This window comes from Ursus americanus, chromosome 12, assembly GCF_024610735.1.
Source record: "Ursus americanus isolate L20-20 chromosome 12, mUrsAme1.1.p, whole genome shotgun sequence".
Taxonomy (NCBI): domain Eukaryota; kingdom Metazoa; phylum Chordata; class Mammalia; order Carnivora; family Ursidae; genus Ursus; species Ursus americanus.
Window position 1 is genome coordinate 71,696,447 of NC_142138.1, and position 23,024 is coordinate 71,719,470.

A 23,024-nucleotide genomic window follows, 5' to 3' on the forward strand; every position below is an offset into this window, starting at 1 on the left:
CAGTATTTGATGCAGTTGGCTGCATTGTCCTTCAGAGGCCTCATACTCTCTTGTTTCTTTCCCAAGCTCACTGCCCACTTTCTCCTAGTTTCCTCTTCTAGCCCCTAATGTTGCTGTGCTCTGAGATTCACTCTTTAGCTTCCTTTCTCTATTTATACTCCCTTAGGGATCTCATCTAGCCCTTTAACTTTAAATCCTATATATAGGTTGACAATTGACAATTCCCAAGTTTGCAAGTCAAGCCACAGACTCTTCCCTAGGCTTCATATGTGTGTGTCTGAATGCTGATACAATATTTCTTCTTGGCTAACAGACATCTCAAACCTATTATGTTTAAAACAGAAGTCTTGATTTCCAGCTACTTTAAAATGTGGAGGGCCAGTACTAGCCAAGACAAACTCGAAGAAGACAAAGTTTGAGGTAGATAGCATGGCATTGGTGCATGGCTAAACGGATGGATCAGTGAGAGGTAATAGTCCAAAATCAGACCTGTATCACTATGCATATTTGATTTATGATGAAGATGTGATGCAGGTCAGTAGGAAAAGAATAGTCTTTGAATAAATGGTGTTAGGTTAATTGAAGTATCATATAGTAAAACAAATTAGTTCCCAGGTAGATTTTACATGTAAAAGATAAAAGAAAATAACATAGGAGAATATCTTCAAGACCTTGAGGGTAGAGAAATACTTTTAAATAGAATTTAAAAAGTGTTAATCATAAAGAAAAAGATTGATAAATTGGACTGCATTGAAAGTAGGAATGGATGTTCATTCAAGGACCCTGTTGAGAGAAGGGAAAACCACAGAGTGGGAGGATATGTGCAACACATTTGACTAATAATATCCTGATTATAAAATTAATTCTTGTAAATCAATACAAAATATACAGACAAACCATTAGAAAAATGAGTAGAAACCACAGGAACTTTACAGAAAAGGGTATCCAAGTGGCTCATAAAATACCAAAAGTTCTCAACTTTATTAATCATCAGGGAAATGTAAATTAAAATTACAGTGTGAGACCACATTACACATCCCAAAATGACTAAAAAGACAAAAAGGACAAAGAAACTTTACAATGCTAAATATTGGTGAGGTTGTGGGGAAACTGGATCTTTCATATGCTGCTATAAGGAGTGTAAACTGGCAGAAGTACTTTCAAAATTTGTATCTAAGACCCAGAAATTTACTTATTGGGAATATTTTCAGTAGATATATACATAATCAAATATATGCACCCAAAAATCATGTAAAAATGTTCATAACCTCATTATTTATAATACCTCCCCAAATGGAAACAACCCAAATATCTGCTGATAGAAAAGTGAATAACTAAGTTGTGTTTTTTCATATAGTAGTCAGGGGTGGAGTGAAGGACAGCCCGGACTAAGGTGGTAGTGGTGGACAGGGAGACAGATGGATTAGGCATGCCTTAAAGGCAGAGCTGACTGGGCACAGTGATGGATCAGTGTGGGGTAGGGAAAGACAGGGATCGTGGATAACCTCTAGATTTTGGCTTGAGCAAAGAGTTACTTCTCACTATCTTACTCCCATCATCTCTCACCTAAACTTCAGTCTGTCTCCCTGCTTCCACTCTTGCCTGCCTATTATCTTATTTTTCCACAAAGCAGCCCAGAATGATCTGTTAAAAACATATATTAGATTGTCTCATTCTTCCTGCTGAATACTCTCCAGTGACTTCTCATGTACTTAAAATAATGTACAAACTCTGCTGTGCCTTTTACGTGGTCTGCCCCATCTAGCTCTCTGATGTCACCACACACCACTGTTCCTCTTGTTAAGTATGCTCTAGGCACACTAGCTTCTTTTTATTCTTTGAAACAAATTGACTTCTGTTTAGAATCCTGCCATTTGCCTTTACTGGTTCCTTTTGTCATTAAGATCTCAGCTCAAAAGAAAATTCTCCAGAAAGATCTTCCCTGGCCATCCAATCTAAAGTTCTCTCCTCCCATTACTTTACTACATCATTCTCTTATTTTCTTCATCGTTCTTAGCACTATTTGAATTTTTGTTCATTTATTGTTTACTGGATGTCTCCCCCTACTAACTGCAAGCTCCTAAGAATAGGGAGCTTATGTTGTCACTGTTATATAATCAGCCAAATATAGCACTTGGCAAATAGAAGGCAATTAGTATATATTTGTTCAATGAATGAATAAATGGAAAATCCAGCAATATAAAGAGAGTATTGAGTAGCTTTATAGAAAACACATCTATGCTCTCATTTTCCTTGTATATCAAAATAAGTTTTTAGTAACAGTTCCACTAAAAATGAAGAACCCCAAACATCTAGAACATTTTGCCTCAGAGCATACATATATTCCAGATTTCCTCCTTGCTTAACACCTAGTAGGCAAAGTTAGATGTATTCCCTTTTACTTACTTCCTTCACCAGAAGAGCAAGTAGAATGTAGCCTGAAGGAGCTTGCTGGGTGCTAAAGTCTGGAATAGTAGCCTTTTTATAGCAGGTCCATCCAGGGAGGAGCCATCCTCTGTAGGATGGTCTGATTCATCCCTAACCAAACCCAGATCCACCCGTATCTCCACCTCTATTTCTCTAGCAATGTGTTTACTTCCCAACTTCCTCACGTACTCATCTGTACTTGTTTTACCAAGTTCCAAATTTAGGTTTACACAAACCCCGCATACTGGAGATTTTATGGAAGGTTTTCTTTGGTTATTATAGGTTCTTTGTGTTCAGGGTCCACATCTTCTACTTTTTTTTTTTTTATAACCCCCACTTTGACTTTGTAGCTACTTTATAAATATCCATTGATAAATATACATTTTAATATTTGTCTTGAGAGGGGTAGAATATGCATTTATGGGAACCCCAAATTCAGTTTGTGGTAGGAAAACTTCACAAGGGCCTACCTGCATGTCCCCTTTTATCTATGAATTCTATCTCTGGATACTAGGAGAACTTGCCATGAAATGAGCGTTGGTCTTCCAGAAATTATGACAAACTGAGGGAAGATAGGCAAATTTAATTTTGATTTTTCAAAAGAAAGCAAGAAAATGAGCTCTCGAGTTAGAAGTGGTGATCACCAGAAGCTAGCATGGCTTTATCGGGCAAGAACCATTAGTCTAATTTTACATTGTTTTCAAGGTTATTACCTTGGGGTATCAAGGATATGTTTTACCTACTCCTCTTGTAGATTAAATTGTGAGTTTTCTAATTTACTCTTATAAATATACAGGAGACTCCTATCTGTGGTCTCTCTCCTGATTTCCAGACTTTTATGCGGAACGGACTACATCTCCATTTGGATGTCCCCTAGTTACCTCTGCCCATACTATTCAAAACTGAGGTGACTGGGGGGATGGGGTAACTGGGTAATGGGCATTAAGGAGGGCACTTGGTGTAATGAGTACTGGGTGTTATATGCAACTGATGAATCACTAAACCCTACCTCTGAAACAAAACAAACACCCCCCTCCCCCCCAAACACCTCTGAGCTCATTATCATGGCCTATACCAAAGTGTGCTATCTTCCAGAAGTCCACATATTGGTTAATGACATCTCCATCCACGAGTGTCTCAAGCTATACCAAGTCACTTTTTACTTCTCACTCTCTTTTACCCCTCATGTGCATGCCCCATCCTGCCAGTTCTCTCTATCCTTCAGTCTGCACTGTAGGTCTGTTCTTTGTTTCTAGAGCTGCAATTCTGGACCTCATCATCTTTCAGTTAGGTATTTGTAAAAGGTGTTGTATCTAACCCCTCTGCTATAGGCTGCCTGATTCATCTTCTAATCTTATCATGTCATTCATTCCTGCTTACATGTAGAATTCCAAAAATTTTCTACTTAATCTAGAGGCCCCTTCACAATAGGCATGAATCTGTATCTTTCTAGCTGCCTGCCTTACTGTTTGTATTCTATGAGAAAGTCATTCTGTACTGATCAACATTTCTTGGATGATCCTTTAATGGTCTCCCACTGTTTAAAATCTCTACTGCTATCCTTACTACCTGAAGAATCCCTTAATCTTATCTTCTCCTCATCCTTTAAGACCCTCTGGGATCATTCCTTTCTTAATAAAGCCTTACCTGACATTTCCAGATAGACCACAGTTTCCCACTTTCTCTGTATTTATCTTTCTCATGGCATTGGTGATATTTTATTGTAATTATTTACTTATGTGTCTGCACCCCCCACCCCATTTTGTGTTTCTTCTCACCCTAGTGTTGAGTAGGTTTTAATCATCTTTTGTGTCCTCTAAGAGTTTCTGGGGCATGATAAAATAAGAAATGCAAGGGGGTGACCAATCTAACCCTCAGAACAACCTTGTGAGGTCATTATTCTTATCCCTATTTTTGAGATGAGGGAACTGATAGTGGTGTGCCTGAGGTTACCCAGTAAGTAAGTTACAAAACCATCTGCTCATTCAATCCCAGGTCATTCTGACTCCAACTCCCACATTGTTTCCACTACCTCATGCAGCTCTGGGTGTGAACTTTTCTTTTTTGTTAGGTTTATTTATCTTTTTAGTGTTTTAAACAACAATTTCTCTGAAAGTGCCTAAGTCCTGGGGAAACTTACTTGTGGAGACCATTGCAGGGGCAGCAGAAAGATTTGGCTGTGGCATGTGTGTGATCTTAGAAAGGTGGAGTCCAGAGAGTGACAGGGATGGGGCAAGCTGGGTTCTGAGGTTTTAATGGCAGAGATCCAAATCTTGCAGATTCATATCAATATGGAGGGTAGGGTAGTCTAGTGGTCTGCTCCAGGACTGTTTTCTTGACCATGATTATGATCATTATATTTTCATCAATTGCTTAGATGAAAATTTGGACAGCTGGCAAACAATTTTAGGGTAGACTGAGGCTCCAAGAAAATTTTAGCATGGCACACCACAGCTCAGATCTAATTGAAGTGAATCCTACTGAAATAAAAGTAAAATCCTTCTCAAGGATGGGATAGAAGACATAAGTAAGAGCAGGGGGTACTGTGGCATAGGCAGTGTGATGTTGTAACCAGAAAGGTAATGCTGTTTTAGGCTGCAGTAAAAGATGCACATTAGCTGGAACAGAATAAGTGGTGGTGGTCTTTACTCGGCATTTGCCAGATTGTTTCTGTAGCTTTTTGTTCAGTTCTGATGACCACTTTTCAGTAGGGATGTGGACAACTTGTTATATGTTCTGAGGAGAATAACTGGGATGATCGGCCAGGTGGGTGGTAAAGGGAACTGAGTGAAAAGCAGATGGTTGGGAGATGAGTGTCTGTCTTCGATTATATGAGTGGCTCTTACATAGAATTAGGATTATACGTGGGTTGTATATAAAAGTCAGATAAATGGATAGAAACTGTAGAGACACATATTTTGGCTCTGTATAGGGAAGAACTGTTTAATAGAATTATTCAAACATGAGGAGAATTATCTTTGGAGAGAGTGAGTTCCCTATCACTGCCTAGAGAATTTTGAATTGCCTGAGAAGTAGGCAGTCAAGTATTCTAGCCTCCTCATACTGTAGTTGATGACCACAAGGTCCAAAGTTGCATGGCTGATAAATCAGAGTCAGGACCCAGGCCTCCAACTCAGGACTTTTCACTGTAAATCCTCTTTGCATTGGATCAGGTTACATCAGTTATAGGGGATGAACATGAGACTAGGGATATTTTGGAGGGGTGTTAAATAGAAGAACATTGGGTGAATGTCTGATAAATTCCTCTTTCAGTCTGAGAGCTATGATTCTATTATTCAAGTAAGTTTCTTTGCCTGACTTGATTCAGATGACTATTTGATCAGTGCAGTTTAATAACTGCAGGGATAACAGGATTATCAATTCCACTTTATAGTGTGAACAGGAAGATAGCACTTGACTTTCCATACCCTGCTTTCTTCCAACATAGCTGATCCCTCTTGCATTTTTTACCTTTGGAATCCCAAAGAATTTTTTCCCCCTAAGCATTTAAAATTACTGACCATGGAACAGTGAACTATGAGATGTGGGGAATCTTCTCTATCTTCACAGAGAATTTATTATTTGTTTCATTGTTACCAGACAATTAAATGGTTTCAGAGGCATTTTAGGTGTCCCCAGTTACATGTCGTGGCTGCCAGAATGTGTTAAGGGATGCAGAAAAACTCCCCCAAAGTCAGGAGTTATTGACAAATCACAAATTACAGGATTTCAATGACAGTCATTCAATCGGTTGTCCCTCCCTTTTCCTGTCCAATGGGTTCAAAGGGCATTATGTTGCCATATGGCCTCTGGGTTGCTGATGTGGGTCAGATTGTCACGATTCAAGGGAACAGCCCTTTGAGATGGGTGACAGTCTGTGGGAGTGAAGGGGAGTTGGAAGTTGTGGTTAGATGATTTCCTACAGGAGCTGTAGTCATCTCCTGGGAGGTTCTGTTTTGGGGTTGGAACTTTTCCATGTTGATATCCTCTTGGATTCCTTGGCATGGTTTTTCCTGTGTTCCTGCTTACCCATACACTATGGAGCAGAATCTGGCAATAACACCACTACTTGCAGCTTATATTTGCTAGGACAGTGATGAATGAAAGAAAGGTTGATCCCAGGGAAAAATTTCAAGTTGCCTTCAGTGACCTCAGAGTTTGCTTTTTTTAGCTTCTTCTGTGTTGTGTGTATATTTGTTTCTATGTGTGTGTGTGTGTGTGTGTGTGCGCGAGAGAGAGAGAGAGACAGAGAGAGACAGAGTCAGACAGACAGACAGATGGAGAGACAGATGGAGAGATGGAGAGGAGGAGGGAAGGGATACTGGGGTGGGGGGAATTAACACGAGAAAGAGCTTTTTCTAGATATAAGCAAGCCATTTTTATTTTTTTATTTTTTTTATTTTTTAAATTATTTATTTATTTATTTATTTATTTATTTATTTATTTATTTACCTCTATGTGAGACAGGAATCCATCAAAATCATAGAGGAGAACATAGGCTGTAACCTCTTTGACATCGGCCACAGCAACATTTTTCATGACACATCTCCATAGGCAAGAGAAACAAAACAAAAAATGAACTTGTGGGACTTCGTCAAGATAAAAAACTTCTGCACAGCCAAGGAAACCATCAAAAAAACTAAGAGGCAGCCCACGGAATGGGAGAAGATATTTGCAAATGACACTACACATAAAAGACTATAGATCCAAGATCTACAAAGAACTTCTAAAACTCAATACACAAGAAACAAATAAACAAATCAAAAAATGGGAGGAGATAATGCTAAGTGAAATAAGTCAAGCAGAGAAAGACAATTATCATATGGTTTCACTCATTTATGGAACACAAGAAATAGCAGGAAGATCGGTAGGAGAAGGAAGGGAAGAAGGAAGGGGGATAAACAGAAGGGGCAATGAACCATGAGATACTACGGACTCTGGGAAACAAACTGAGGGCTTCAGAGGGGAGAGGGGTGGGGGATTGGGGTAGGCCAGTGATGGGTATTAAGGAGGGCACATATTGCATGGTGCACTTGGTGTTATATGCAAATAATGAATCATGGAACACTACATCAAAAACTAAGGATATACTGTATGGTGAATAACATAACATAATAAAAAATTATTAAAAAAAAATAAAATGCCCACTCTCGTCATTATTATTCAACATAGTACTAGAAGTCCTTGCAACAGCAATCAGACAACAAAAAGGGATAAAAGGTATCCAAATCAGCAAAGAAGAAGTCAAACTGTCTCTCTCCGCAGATGACATGATACTCTATATGGAAAACCCAAAAGAATCCACCCCCAAACTACTAGAAGTTATAGAGCAATTCAGTAATGTGGCGGGATACAAAATCAATGCTCAGAAATCAGCTGCATTTCTATACATGAATAATGAGACCGAAGAAAGAGAAATTAGGGAATCCATTCCATTTACAATAGCACTAAAAATCATATGTTATCTCAGAATTAACCAGAGACGTAAAGGACTATATTCTAGAAACTACAAATCACTCTTGAAAGACATTGGAGAAGACACAAAAAGATGGATAAATATTCCATGCTCATGGATCAGAAGAATTAATATAGTTAAAATGTCTATGCTACCCAGAGCAATCTACACTTTCAATGCCATCCTGATCAAAATACCAATGACATTTTTCAAAGAACTGGAACCAACAGCCCTTCAATTTGTGTGGAAACACAAAAGGCCCGGAATCACCAAGGAATTGTTGAAAAGGAAAAACAAAGCTGGGGGCATCACGTTGCCGGATTTCAAGCTGTACTACAAAGCTGTGATCACAAAGACAGCATGGTACTGGCACAAAAACAGACACATAGACCAATGGAACGGAATAGAGAACCCAGAAATGGACCCTCGGCTCTTTGGGCAAGTAATCTTTGACAAAGCAGGAAAAAACATCCGGTGGAAAAAAGACAGTCTCTTCAATAAATGGTGCTGGGAAAATTGGAGAGCTACATGCAAAAGAATGAAACTTGACCACTCTCTCACACCATACACAAAGATAAACTCCCAATGGATGAAAGACCTCGATGTGAGACAGGAATCCATCAAAATCCTAGAGGAGAACATAGGCAGCAACCTCTACAACATCGGCCAAAGCAACATTTTCATGACACATCTCCAAAGGCAAGAGAAACAAAAGATAAAATGAACTTGTGGGACTTCATCAGGATAAAAAGCTTCTGCACAGCCAAGGAAACAGTCAAAAAAAACTAAGAGGCAGCCCACGGAATGGGAAAAGGTATTTGCAAATGACACTACAGATAAAAGATTAGTCTCCAAGATCTACAAAGAACTTCTCAAACTCAATATACAAGAAACAAATAATCAAATCAAAAAATGGGCAGAAGATATGAACAGACACTTTTCCAATGAAGACATACAAATGGCTAACAGACACATGAAAAAAATGTTCAAAATCATTAGCAATCAGGGAAATTAAAATCAAAACCACACTAAGATACTACCTTATGCCAGTTAGAATGGCAAAAATAGACAAGGCAGGAAACAACAATTGTTGGAGAGGATGTGGAGAAAGGGGATCCCTCTTACATTGTTGGTGGGAATGCAAGTTGGTACAGCTGCTCTGGAAAACAGTGTGGAGGTCCCTTAAAAAGTTAACAACAGAGCTACCCTATGATCCAGCCATTGCACTACTGGGTATTTACCCCAAAGATACAGACATAGTGAAGAGAAGGGCCATATGCACCCCAGTGTTCATAGCAGCATTGTCCACAATAGCTAAATTGTGGAAGGAGCCAAGATGCCCTTCAACAGATGACTGGACAAAGAAGATGTGGTCCATATATACAATGGAATATTACTCAGCCATCAAAAAGAACGATTTCTCAACATTTGCTGCAACTTGAACGGGACTGGAGGAGATAATGCTAAGTGAAATAAGTCAAGCAGAGAAATACAATTTTCATATGGTTTCACTCATCTATGGAACATAAGAAGTAGGAAGATCGGTAGGAGAAGATAGGGAAGAAGAAAGGAGTGTGGTAAACACAATGGGGAATGAAGCATGAGAAAGTATGGACTCTGTGAAACAAACTGAGTGCTTCAGAGGGGAGGGGGGTGGGGTAATTGGATAGGCTGGTGATGGGTATTAAGGAGGGTATGTATTGCACGGTGCACTGGGTGTTATATGGAAGTAATGAATCATGGAATTTTACATCAAAAACTAGGGGTGACTAACATAATAAAAATATTATTAAACTAAAAAAAATAAAATTAGTTAAGAAAGATAATCCTTAGTAACTCAAAATTGTGTCTGAATTGAAATATTGTCTGACTGACCTTTTAAAAATAAAATGTACTCTAAAAATCATTTATTTTAAATGAATGACAGCCTTTCTGGATAAAGGATCCTCGGCTGCATGTTTTCTCTCAAGAGCTTTAAAAATGCCCCCCCCAACCCTTTCTCTCATTCATATAAATGTACATTTGAAATTTAAAAAAGCAAGCCATTTTTAAATTTTTTTCTTTTTCTCTTTTTTTAAATGTTTTTTAAATTATATTATGTTAGTCACCATACACTATATCCCTGGTTTTTGATGTAAAGTTCGATGGTTCATTAGTTGCATATAACACCCAGTGCACCATGCAATACGTGCCCTCCTTACTACCCATCACCAGCCTATCCCATTTCCCCACCCCCTCCCCTCTGAAGCCCTCAGTTTTTTTTCTGAGTCCATAGTTTCTCATGCCTCATTCCCCCTTCTGATTACCCCCCTTTCTTTATCCCTTTCTTCCCCTACCGATCTTCCTAGTTCTTAAAATTTTTAATTCCCATATAGTTAATATACAGTGTTATATTCATTTGCGGTGTACAGTATAGTGATTAAACAGTTCTGTACATTACTCAGTACTTTTCAAGATAAGTGTGCTCTAAATATAATCAAGGCATTTTATGACAGTGTGAATTGCTTTGTGGTTTTTTACATGCCTGATATAGTCATTCCCAGGTACTCACTGACAGTTTATGTGAGTGTATATTGTGTGTATGTGTGTTAGTGATTTCTGCATTTTCAGTAGCTGGAATACCTTGTGTTACACACACACGAGTATATGTGAGAGACAGTCACAGAGAAAGAATGATCAACGACAGGTCTTTTGAATAGTGGGGAAATATTCTTCAGGAAGTGATTATATCAGTAAGATGTTATTTTTCTAAAAATCAGGATGATTTATTAAACCATCTGTACAACTGCTGAGATAGCCAGAGGCATTGCATTCTAGGGTGTGAAGAGGGTATCCATGCAGTAACTGTGTTATATATATGAAAGTTTCTTTAACAACTGGGGACAAAAGTTAGAACAGAAAAAATGGTAGGAGGAATCATAGAAAAACCGTGGATCACCCCATGTAGTTAAGGGAAAAGTTTTCCTGACTTAACTTTTTAATGGTTATGAGCAGAGAGATTATGAGATCTTAAGAGTGGTCACATCAGCAATAACTAGTATCAGCAGTAAAGGATGGGCCATCACCATTTCTTGTCCCATAGAAATAGTGAGTTGTGGTGACAGAGTGGTATCACACTAGGAAACTAGAATAAAAGGACCCAGGAGCAAGCCAGGATGGAGACATTATAGCCATTCTGACCAGACTTCACCAATGTCATCTGTTCCCATAAGGTCTAGAATAGGCCAGAAATTACAAGTGAATGTGGAAGATCAGGAAGGCTAGAATTTGGAATAAGCACCTACTCGCCTTTCTTACCTGTTCCCTTTATATGTAGGGACATTAGAGACAGATGGATAAACTAGAGTGCATTCTGGAGGGGAAACTTTTGCTGGTGTCAGAGGGAAGTTCAGATTAAGTATTAAGAGATCGTTCATTCATTCGACAAACACTTGTCACCAGCTGACTACTCCCCAGTCACCACACTTGTCACAGGCCTAACAGTGAAGTCATGCTCCCTGTCCTCAAGGTGTTCATAATCTAATGAAGAGAGCAGACATGTAAACAATGTGACATGTGTTATAATAAAGGTATTTATACATTACTATAGAAAGACAGATGAGGAAGCAACTCATTCTCTTCTATTTTTAAATGTTCCCCTCAACTTTATTGAGGAATAATTGACAAATATAGCTGATAGTTGTATATATTTAAGTTGTATACTGTGATGATTTGATAAACATGGAACAGTTACCAAGATCAAGATAATTAACACATCCATCACCTCACATATTTTCTCTTATTTATGTGTGGTTAGGATACTTAAATCTGGGGTGCCTGGGTGGCTCAGTTGTTAAGCGTCTGCCTTCGGCTCAGGGCATGATCCCAGCATTCTGGGATCGAGCCCCACATCAGTCTCCTCCGCTGGGAGCCTGCTTCTTCCTCTCCCACTCCCCTGCTGTGTTCCCTCTCTCGCTGGCTGTCTCTCTGTCAAATAAATAAATAAAATCTTAAAAAAAAAGAATACTTAAATCTATTCTCAGTGACTTTCAAGTATTTGATGCTATATTATTAACTGTAGTCATCATGCTGTACAGTAGATACTCAGAACTTATTCTTCTTATAGCTAAAAGTTTTTATCCTTTGACCCACATCTCCTCATTCCCTGCCACCCCCCCAGCTCCTGGCAACTGCCATTCTGTACTCTGTATGAAATAAACTTTTTAAAAGATTCCACATATAAATGATACTATACAGTATTTGTCTTTCTCTGTCTTACTTATGTCACTTAGCATAATGTTCTCCAGGTTCATCTATGTTGTTGCAAATGGCAGGAGTTCCTTCTTTTTTTTAATGGCTGAATAATATTCCATCACATGTTTATACTACATTTTCTTTATCCATTCATCTGCTGAAGGATATTAAGGTTGTTTCCATATCTTGGATATTATGAATAATACTTCAATGAACATGGGAGTGCAGACATTTCTTGGAGATACTGATTTCATTTCCCAGGAATTGGGTGGGGTTGCTTGATCATATGGTAGTTTTATTTTTAGTTTTTTTTAGGGATTGCCATATTGTTTTCTCTAGTGGCTGTACCAATTTACATTTCATACCAACAGTATATAAAGGTTCCCTTTTTTCCACGTCCTCACAAACATTTGTTATCTCTTGTCTTTTTGATAACAACTATTCTAAAATGTTCATGAGGTGATAGCTTGTGGTTTTGATTTGCATTTCTCTGATAGTTAGTGATATTGCACATCTTTCATGTACCTGTTGACCATTTGTATGTCTTTTTTTTTGAAAAATGTTTCTTCAGATCCTTTGCCCATTTTTAAATTGGATTATTAGCATTTTTTTTTGCTTTTAACTTGTATGAACTCTTTATATAGTTTTAATATTAACCCCTTATTAGATAGGGGTTGCATTCTATGGGTTGCCTTTCAGTCTGTTTCAGTCTATTGCTTGCTTCTTTTACTGTGCAGAAGCTCTTTAGTTGCTGTAGTCCCACTTGTTTATTTTAGCTTATTCCCTTTTATTTATTTTTTATTTTTAAAAATATTTTTATTTAAATTCAATTAGCCAACATACAGTACATGCTCATTCCCTTTTAGAAGGTCAAGAGGAGTGATATTTCAGCTGATCTTTAAAGAATGAACTTTTGGATTGTATAGGAGAAAACAGAGGGAGATGTACGTGGAAGACGATATGGAAAGGCCTCAAAAGCCATACTAAATGATGTGGATGTTACCTTATTTATATTGGATAGCAACCGAAGAGTTTTTGAGTAGGAAAGGGACAGGACCAGATTTTTATTTAGTAAAAATAACTCTACTAAGAATATGAATGGTGAATAGAGTTTGATACTGGCAAGGATACAGGCAACTTAAAAAAAGGAGGTGAGATAATGAGGTTTCAGACCAAAGTATTAGCAGTGGTATTGAAGGGAAGAGATATTCAGAAGTAGAGCTTGACAATGCATTGGGCATGGAGGCTGAGGGAGGGCAAAGAAAAAGGAGCAATAAGTCAGAGTCTTGGGAAGCAGCTGGTGGAGGCAGCCGGATTAGGAAGAGGCAATCTCAATAGAGTAGGGTCTGACGGGTGGACAGAACTCAATGATGAAGAAGGTACGAATAGGAGATTTAGATGGGCAGGTGATGGGGAGTTGCTACCAACAACAGGACCCTAGGGTTCAACTTTCAGGCCAGGATTTTAATTTTGGAAGTGGAGAAGAAAGAAAAATAAAGAGTCTCTAACATGAGACACTCAAGGACAAAGAACCAGGCAGAGACCTTGTTACCGTAACTGAGAAGCATCAAAGACAAATTATCAGCACAGGTGATGCTGATTCCTGAGCTCTGGGAAACTTTCATCCTTAAATTCCTTCTGCTGAAGGTCAGCACTTGAATGGTTGATGGGAAATCTGAACTTCTAGTACCTGAAGACCCCTCCATCTGCTCTGTACCCACTTTTTATCAACTTGGACTTTAGTCCCCCACACCTTGCAAGTCTCCTGGTTATTCATCCATCATAATTTCCTACCTACACTCTAGATTAGGTAGATGCTTGATTGATAATCCCCACAAATATTGGTGTAGCTCCAGACTTTGATGACCCCACACCTCTCTCACCAAGGCATAGCCAGGGCAGGCCCCACAGTGGTGTATGTGGCTTAGCTGCCCGGCCTGCAGGGCTGCATAGTCTAATCACTAGGAAATGATGGGTTCAGAATTGAACATCAGAACCACTCTGCAGTTATACTGGCGTATTATTTACAATTTCTGCTTATAGAAAAAGTTAAAAAGCACTCTAAAGTACTTTATGTCCATCAGAGTCATTGAGACCCAAGCCTCTGGAGTCTTTTAAAGTATGACTGTGAGACTAATGATACTCTTCTTGTTAACTTCCTAGATTTCACATCAGTGGTGATCTTGTTGAAGTAGAGGTGGACTCTTGCCCCACCAACATTTCTCCTTTTTTATCAGTGTTGTCTGAGTATGACGAGATTTTCTGTTTCTTAAAGCATTCATTTCAGGGGATTTATGTATGTATGTATGTATGTATGTATGTATGTATGTATGTATTTATGGAAATCCAGATTATTTGGGACAAAGTCTCCTGGGCTAGATCAGACTTTTTGTGGCATTGTATATTGTTTATTATTAAATCAGTGTGTCAGTCTGGAGCCCACATTTTTTGTCTGCAGTTTTTTTTCAGGATGACTTCGCTGGTCTTCTGTGGAAGTACTTGAGAAATGGAAGAAATTTTTGTCTTCAATTTTTGTTTAATAATTTAAATCCATATTTCCTTGATTCTGCCTCTTATTTATTTATTAATTAAATTTTTATTTAAATTCTAGTTGGTTAACATACAGTGTCATATTGGTTTCAGGAGTAGAATTTAGCGATTCATCAGTTACACATGATACCCAGTGCTCATCCCAAGTGCCCTCCTTAATACCCATCATCCATGTAGCCCATCCCCCCCCCCACTTCCCTCCATCAACAGTCAGTTTGTTCTCTATCATTAGGAGTCTCTTGTGGTTTGTTTACCCCTGATTCTACCTCTGTAACTCATTCTGTCATTTTTCTTTTTTTAAAAAAGTTTTTATTTCAGAGAGAGAGAGAGAGAGAGAAAGACAGGGAAAGAGAAAGAGAGAGAGAGGAAAGGGAGAAGGACAAGAAGACTCCATGCTGAGTGTCGAACTTGACATGGGGCTCAATCTCAGACCCTGAGATCACGACCAGAACTGAAATCAAGAGTCAGATGCTCAACAAACTGAGCTACCGAGGTGCCCCCATTCTTTCATTTTTCTAACCAGAACATCAGTTACTCTTGCAAAGTGTACTCTGGCAGCAATTAATATATATTTGTGTTTACAGTGATTCACAGAAAACTGTTTGCAGTTCTTTTTATAGCACAGAATTAATAATTCAGCCAATTGTTTTATTTTCTCCATGAAATTCCAAATTATAGAGTTTTTTTTAGATGAGATATATGAAATGATTGGATTCAAATAACACTGTGGTCATTAGGTCAGAGCCCTAATTAATGTCAAGATCACAAAATCCATGGTATAGTTTTGAGAGCACAGTGTTGCAACTGCACAGACTTGCCTCTTATTGTTGGCTCCTCCAGTTACTGGTTCTGTGATTGAACAAATTTCCTAACTTCCCTGAGCCTGTTTCCTCCTCTTTAAAGTAAGGATGATAATGCATACTTTGCATGGTTGTCAAGGTTATTAAATGAATTATATACAGTGGTCTGGCACTCTGCTTGACATTATAGCAGGTGTTCAATAAATGGTAATTATTAATATTATGTAATTATGAAATCTTATGGAATTAGAACCCAATATGAGTCATTCTTTTTTTAAGGCATTCTTATTTTGATTTAATTTTTACATGTATATGATTTCCATCAATAGAGAAGAGCAAAAAAATATATATCTTTTTGTTTTCTTTTTCAAGGACTTTTTCTTCAAGAATTGACCCCCTCTCCCTGATATTATGGAAGTTATTGGAGGTCCTTTAGGGAGTGGTGTGATCTGTTGGATTCCTTCACTAACTCTAGGAGATCAAAGAGAAGGTTTTCTTCTATTTTAGGAAGAGAGTAGCTTTAGATGAATAATGAATGATAAATGTAAATACTAAAAACTTGCTGAAAATTCCTCCAGATGCTTTTATTGTTTCCCTCCCGTCTATACATTCTACCATCTACAACAGTCCCTGATTTTCATGTGGGCATTTACTCACTGCCCACTCTTACTCCATGTTGTTGTGGTGGGGTAGATGGTCTTCTTTTGACTTGGAGGGTGAAAAATGTTACTTGGCTATTACTAGGCAGTGGTGAGTGGACATATAACCAGGGTTGACTAAGGCAGAGAAGATCTGAGGACACCTGTGGGAACCACCATCAAGGGGACATCATTCCATGTTCCCCCACCCCCTACATCTTGAGATTTGGGCCTGGAAGTGTGTAGGCTGACCTGCTGCAGCCATCTTGTGACTGTATGCCAATAGTCTGCCTGAAAATGGAGTCAGCAAAGAGAAAAGCAAAGTTGAGAGACCGAGAGATTCACTCAACCCTGATGATACCCTTTGAACCTCCAATTGAATACTGCCTACAAGTTCCATCAGGACTTTTGACTTATATGAACCAATACATTCTCCTTTTCATTTATCAAAGTTTGAGTTGAGTTTTTCTGTTACTTCAAATGGAATTGGAACTGATAGAATTGCTAATTGCTTTTTACTATGTTCTGCATTTGTAGTAAATACTAAAAAACAAACAAACAAACAAAAAAACAACAACACCGAGATAACCAGGGCATGTTAAGGAAAGAGTGGTAATAGAGGGGAGAAGGAGGAATGAAGAAACCCTCCCCTCAATTCTTTCATAGCTTCCCTTTTCCACCAAAGCAAAGACTGAGCCAATATCAATCACATTATACTCTATTTTTTGATACATTCAATTGGGAGCAAGAGCAAGGGCCAGTTTGGGGATGCTGGAGGCCTGCTTCTAAGAACTTCTGCAGAAATAGGACTATGAGTCTATGGCCACAGCACAGTTAAACTATGGGAACCACCTGGCTGTCTAAATATTGTACTTGCTTTAGAAAATGATTTAACTGCCTCCTTGTCTAACTTTCCCTTTATATTCTCAAGTCAGGGATCCAGAACCTTTTTGTTTTTAGGTCTTCTCAGCACCCAGGACACCAAGGCCTATTTTAAATTCCTCACTTCATGGCATATTTCATTACTGGTCTATTCAGATTCTTTTTTGGAATGGTTGATTAGCTATTTCCATTCTTCACTCTCATTCCTCTATACCTCCCCCACCAGACAATTGTTCTAATGAGTTTGCTATGTATCTCTTAATTTGTATGGGTTTCTGAGGATATGCATTGTTAAGATACCTAGGAATATACCTGACTAAAGAGGTAAAGGGTCTGTACTCTGAAAACTATGGAACACTTATGAAAAAATTGAAGAAGACACAAAGAAATGGAAAAGCATTCCATGCTCATGGGTTGGAAGAATAAACATTGTTAAAATGCCTATACTACCCCAAAACAATATACACATTTAATGCAATCCCCACCAAAACACCAGCAGCATTTTTCACAGAGCTACAACAAACAATCCTAAAATTTGTATGGAGACACAAAAGATCCCCGACTAGCCAAAGTCTGAAAAAGGAAAAACTGGAGGCATCACGATTCCAGATGTCAAGCTACATTACAAAGCTGTAGTCATTAAGACAGTATGGTACCGGCACAAAAACAGACGCATAGATCAATGGAACAGAACAGAGAACCCAGAAATGGATCCACAACTGATGGTCAACTAATCTTCGACAAAGCAGGAAAGATTATCCAATGGAGAAGACAATCTCTTCAAAAAATGGTGTTGAGAAAACTGGACAGCAACATGCAGAAAAATGAAACTGGATCACTTTCTTATACCACACACAAAAATAAACTCAATGGATGAAAGATTTACTACATTGAGATGTTTTTAATATATATATAAATTTGTTTCTGATATGCAAAAGCATTTGGCAATACTTTTACAGCATTTGATTTTACAGAATGAAAATTTCATACAGTACTCATTTTGATATTTAAAAAAAGAATTCTCAAAAAAATTTTATTACAAACCTGACTGAATGATACTGTTATTTTCAGTTTCTGGTTCTGGTGATTAAAACCTTCATTAAGTCTGTTAACAAATCATTACCTGTACATTTATGAAGGCAACCAACATGATTTTCAAACAGAACCTTCAGATTTTATGTTATTTACCAAAGAGAAGCATTTCGGCAAGAACAGAAAATCCAGTATGCAAATTTACAGACTACTTTTACAAATTTAGCAGTTCCTGTGACACAAACTGGTTCAATTTTTCAAGGTACCATCCATAAAGTTCCACATCATTGTTACCTGCCCCTTCCACCCACAGAGGCTCTACCGGTTTTTGACAAGGCTCAAACAATGGAGGCCATGTGAGAAGTCACTGACTTCATCTTCAGTCCCATGAATTATTAATACAGGAGATGTTATCTTAGAGTTTTTGTCAATGTTTGGGAATGCATCCAAGTAGTAGGTCTTCTTAGTACCAGGAAAAGTGACTCCCATTCCCTAGGTCAAAGGAAAATGAAGAGTAACAGCAGCACTCTCAGACTGAGCAGTAAGATCCACAGATGGTCCTGTCCCTCTACTTTGGCCATATATACTCACATTTTCAGGGTGAATGCCATATCTTGTCATAAGAGCAAGCCGAGCAGCTTCTATATCTGCACAGAGATTCTTCTATAAGCTGGGTATATGGTCGTTTTTCACTTGGGCTATTTTTAATAGGACCTATTATTTTAGATTCCTGTCTGAGAAGTTCATGGATTCACTCTTAATGCAGGAGATAAGGGAACATGTAATTCATAACTTTTATATTTACCAATGTAGTAAAAAACAATGCTCACACACACAAAAATTAAGCTGCCTTTCCTTGACGGAATCTTGCCCGAATAAAACAATGAAAGAAAAAGAAAAAGACCACATCTTCTTTATCCATTCATCTGTTGAAGCGCATCTCAGCTCCTTCCACAGTTTGACTATTGTGGACATTGCTACTATGCAGGAAGAGCATTGAGGACATTAGAAGAAAGAAGGGAAAAATGAAGGGGGGTGGGAATCAGAGGGGGAGATGAACCATGAGAGATTATGGACTCCAGGAAACAAACTGAGGGTTTCAGAGGGGAGGTTTGTGGGGGGATGGGTTAGCCTGGTGATGGGTATTAAGGAGAGCACATACTACATGGAACACTGGGTGTTATACACAAATAATGAATCATGGAACACTACATCAAAAACTAATGGTGTACTGTATGGTGACTAACGTAATTTAAAAAAATGAAATAAGTGGTCAGAGGGCAAAACCTAAAAAAAAAAGAAAAAGAAAAAGAAAAAGAAAAAAAATGTATGAAAGATCTCAATGTGAGACAAGAACCCATCAAAACACTAGAGAACACAGGCGGCAACCCCTTTGACCTTGGCTGCAGCAAATTATTAGACACATCACCAGAGGCAAGGGAAACAAAGGCAAAAATGAGTTATTGGGACCTCATCAAGATAAACAGCTTCTGTGTGGAGAAGGAAACAATCAACAAATCTAAAAGGAAGCCTACAGAATGGGAGAAGATATTTGCAAATGACATATCTGATAAAGGGTTAGTATCCAAAATCTAGAAAAACTTATCAAACTCAATACCCAGAAAACAAATAATCCACTTAAGAAATGGGTGGAAGACATGAATAGACACTTTTCCAAAAGAAGACATCCAGATGTGTATAACCCAGTTACCCCAACCCCCACCCACCTCCTTATCTGCAACCCTCAGTTTGTTTCCTGGAGCCAATAGTCTCTCATGGTTTGTCTCCCTCTTGTTTTCTTCCCATTCATGAATCATTGAACGTTATATCAAAAACTATGTGCTATATTTTGGCTAATTGAATTTTAATAAAAAAAGAAGACATCCAGATGGCCTGCAGACACATGAAAAGATGCTCAACATCACTCATCATCAGGGAAATACAAATGAAAACTACAATGAGACACTACCTCACACCTGTCAGAATGGCTAAAATTAACAACACAAGAAACAACAGGTGTTGGTGAGGATGCAAAGAAAGGAGAACCCTCTTACACTCCTAGTGGGAATGCAAACTGGTGCAGCCACTCTGGGGAACAGTTTGGAGGTTCTTCAAAAAGTTAAAATAGAAATACCCCATGACCCAGCAATAGCACAACTAGGTATTTACCCAAAACATACAAATACACAGATTCAATAGAAAGACTTACCGAAAAGAAATGAGAAATGACCCAAATAAATAAAATTATGAATGAAAGAGGTGAGAGAGATCACAACCAACACTAAAGACATACAAACAATTAGAACATAATGAGCAATTGCATGCCAACAAACTGGCAATCTGGAAGAAATGGATAAATTCCTAGAGACATAAACTACCAAAACTGAAACAGGAAAAAATAGAATAGACCCATAACCAGAGAAGAAATCGAATCAGTAATCAAAAATCTCCAAACAAACAAGAGACGGGCTGGATGGCTTCCCAGGGGAATTCTACCGAACATTTAAAGAAGAATTAGGGGAGGAGTTAAGATGGCGGAGGAGTAGGGGACCCCTTTTTCAGCCGGTCCCTGAGTGGAGCTGGATAGGTAACAGACCAGCCTAAATAACCACGGAATCAGCCTGAGACGCAGGAAGATACATCTGGATCTCTACAAATGAACATCTCCAGCGCTGAGTATTGAGGTACCAAGAGGGGAGCCGTAAAACCGCGCACAGATATCGGAAGATAAACGGAAGGGGGAGAGAGCCGCCACATTTGGGCGCCGGGAAGCGGCAGCCACCTGCACGGGGGAGCGGGCGGACTCACGGAGGGCACCCGCGAGAGAGCGGAGTGAGACCGGTGAGCCGTGAACGCGCGCCACCAGGCATCTCCCAGAACACCGGAATCCCGGTGTGCTCACGGGATCCAGACTGAGACCGGGAGCTCCCGGAGCGTGCGCGGGGCGGCTGGTGGCTGGCGGGCCACCTGCACGGGGGAGCGGGCGGACTCGCGGTCGGCACCCACGAAACAGCAGACTGAGACCCAGAACCGGGTGCGTACGCCACCAGGCTTCTCACGGAACTCCGGAATCCCGGTGTGCTCACCGGGCATAGACTGAGACCGGGAGACCCGGGAGTGCGCGGAGCGGCGGTGGCTGGTGGCATTAGAAACACAAAGACAGAGACGCGCCGGCCCTGGAAGTGAGGGCAGGGACACCGGGTGTGGGGCGCACATCCCGGGACGCTGCAGGGTTGAGCAGCACCAACAGTAACAGAGTTAAAGTGGCCAGAACATCAGTGGAGAACGGGCCGCAATCCCTCTGTTCTGTGACAGAGGCTGAAATTCGGCCGCTGCTGCTCTGACTCTCAGAAGAGGCATAGCCGACCGCCAGGGAAATCCACCAGAGAACAAAAGCCTGGAAATACCGGCTCAGAGAGTGCCCATCCCCATCCCCCCTTGCAGGCGACTTGGAGACTCTACCCAAACAGGGTTGCCTGAGTATCGGCGCGGCAGGCCCCTCCCCCAGAACACAGAAGGCAGGCTGAAAAATCAAGAAGCCCACAACCCTGGGCACCTGGGTGGCGCAGTCATTGAGCGCCTGTCTCCGGCATAGGGCGTGATCCCAGCATTCCGGAAAGGAGTCCCTCATCGGGCTCCTCCGCTGGGAGCCTGCTTCTTCCTCTCTCACTCCCCTGCTTCTGTTCCCGCTCTTGCTGTCTGTCTCCCTCTCTCAGATAAATAAATAAATAAAATCTTTAAAGAAGAAGCCCACATCTCTAAGATCCCTATAAAACAAGGGGTACGGCCTGGGACCCAGTCAATAATTTGGGCTCTGGACAACCCCGCAACCTCTCCTCATCAGAATGACAAGAAGGAGAAGCCCCCCCCAGCAAAGAAAAGACAGTGAGTCTGTGGCCTCTGCCACAGAAATAACGGATATGGATGTAACCAAATTATCAGAAATGGAATTCAGAGTAACAATGGTCAAGATGATGAGTAGACTTGAAAAAAGTATTAACGAAAAGGTTACTGAGAATATAGAATCCCTAAGGGCGGAAATGAGAGCGAATTTGACAGAAATTAAAAATTCTATGAGCCAAATGCAGGCAAAACTAGAGGCTCTGACGGCCAGGGTCACCGAAGCAGAGGAAAGGGTTAGTGAATTGGAGGATGGGTTAATAGAGGAAAAAATGAAAATAGAAGATGCTTTTAAAAAAATCCACGCCCACGAATGTTGGCTACAGGAGATTACTGACTCAACGAAACGATCCAATGTTAGAATCATCGGCATCCCCGAGGGGGTGGAGAAAAACAGAGGTCTAGAAGAGATATTTGAACAAATTGTAGCTGAAAACTTCCCTACACTAGCAAGGGAAACAAACATTCGTGTCCAAGAGGCAGAGAGGACCCCTCCCAAGCTCAACCACGACAAACCTACGCCAAGTCACGTCATAGTGCATTTTGCAAATATTAGATCTAAGGATACAGTATTGAAAGCGGCCAGGGCAAAGAAATTTCTCACATACCAAGGCAAAGGCATCAGAATTATGTCAGACCTGTCTACACAGACCTGGAATGAGAGAAAGGGTTGGGGGAGCATTTTTAAAGCTCTTTCAGAGAAAAACATGCAGCCAAGGATCCTTTATCCAGCAAGGCTGTCATTCAGAATTGATGGAGAAATAAAGACATTTCAGAATCGCCAGTCACTAACCAATTTCATAACCACGAAACCAGCCCTACAGGAGGTATTACGGGGGGGGGGGTTCTATAAAAGTAAAAAGGCCCCAAGAGTGATACAGAACAGAAAGTCACAGCCAATACAAAGACTTTACTGACAACATGGCATCATTAAAAGCATATCTCTCAGTACTCAGTCTTAATATTAATGGCTTAAATTCTTCCTTAAAATGACACAGGGTTGCAGATTAGATAAAAAGAAATGACCCATCCATTTGCTGTCTACAAGAGACTCATTTCGAACCCAAAGATGCATTCAGACTGAGAGTAAGGGGATGGAGTACCATC

The 23,024-nt window shown here is 39.7% G+C and overlaps 1 long non-coding RNA gene across 3 annotated transcripts in view; it reads left to right on the forward strand.

Annotated features, from left to right (window-relative positions):
• The window catches only part of LOC148109233 (uncharacterized), a 338,759-nt gene that overhangs the window by 76,776 nt on the left and 238,959 nt on the right, over positions 1 to 23,024 (forward strand). Inside the window, exon 5 of one of the 3 annotated variants that reach the window (XR_015726419.1) lies at positions 6,895 to 9,489. The exons of the other annotated variants lie outside the window; for them this stretch is intronic. This is a non-coding gene — a long non-coding RNA (uncharacterized LOC148109233). Of the gene's footprint in view, positions 1 to 6,894; positions 9,490 to 23,024 lie in introns of those variants that run through there. 3 annotated transcript variants of the gene reach the window in all.